The following is a 790-nucleotide window of genomic DNA, read 5'->3' on the forward strand; positions in this document are numbered from 1 at the left end:
AGCCCGCGGGGGCGATGAGCCGCTGCGGCCGCTGAGGAGCCCGGCGGCGGGGGCATCGCGCGCCTTCCTCTCCCGCTTGGGAGGCCGAGAGGAAACGGTGAGTAATGGGCTGAGCCGCCTGCCCTTCCCCCTCGGCGGCCGGCCCAGGCAGGGGAGGCAGAGGTTGGGGGACTTGGGATGCCCCCAAGAGGCGCCCTGGTTGTGAATAATGATGTTAATTAAGTTATTGCTCAAGATCATCCAGAGGAACTGCCTTCCTGTGGTTTAGTGCCAGAAGAAGCGGGGGAGGGTGCCCCGGAAAGTGTGCGTTGTGTATGCGGTGTCGTGGGGGGTGGGGGTGGGGGGAGCGTCTACGGAGGGTGCCTGGGAACGTGTGTACAGTCGGGGAGTGGGTTCGCCGGGTTAGTGCGGGTGCCCCTTGGGGAGCGTGACTGCTGTGTTGCAGGCTGGATGCATGTGTTCATATATGCGCCGCCTGTGCCAGGGCGTGTTATGGTCCCGGGGCTGTGAGCGCCCGCCGGGCTTGGGGGCGAGGAGGGGAGCGCGGTATCCACTCGGCGCGCGCCCGCATGCACACACGCACGCACGCGCGCACCCCAACCTCGGGACTCCCCCGCCGCGGGTCGGGAACTGCAGCCCCGACGCACCGGCCCGCCGGGGCCGAGGGGGCGGGGAGGAGGAGGGTTTCTCCAGTCCTGCGCTCTCCAGCTCCGGGGGTCTGGCCGGTCCTGGGCCGGCTGGGGAGAAGCGAAGTACAGAATCCCCCCCCCCCCCGCCCCCCCCCCCCGCC

The 790-nt window shown here is 69.6% G+C and overlaps 1 protein-coding gene across 1 annotated transcript in view; it reads left to right on the plus strand.

The window, feature by feature from the left end:
* The first annotated feature begins 51 nt into the window (after positions 1-51).
* SLC8A3 (solute carrier family 8 (sodium/calcium exchanger), member 3) overlaps positions 52-790 on the plus strand; it is a 21,487-nt gene continuing 20,748 nt past the window's right edge. Inside the window, exon 1 of the mRNA XM_008578679.1 lies at positions 52-97. The gene's annotated coding sequence lies outside the window, so the exon portion shown is untranslated. The remainder of the gene's footprint in view (positions 98-790) is intronic.

Source organism: Galeopterus variegatus, unplaced genomic scaffold (genome assembly GCF_000696425.1).
Source record: "Galeopterus variegatus unplaced genomic scaffold, G_variegatus-3.0.2 Scaffold1741, whole genome shotgun sequence".
Taxonomy (NCBI): domain Eukaryota; kingdom Metazoa; phylum Chordata; class Mammalia; order Dermoptera; family Cynocephalidae; genus Galeopterus; species Galeopterus variegatus.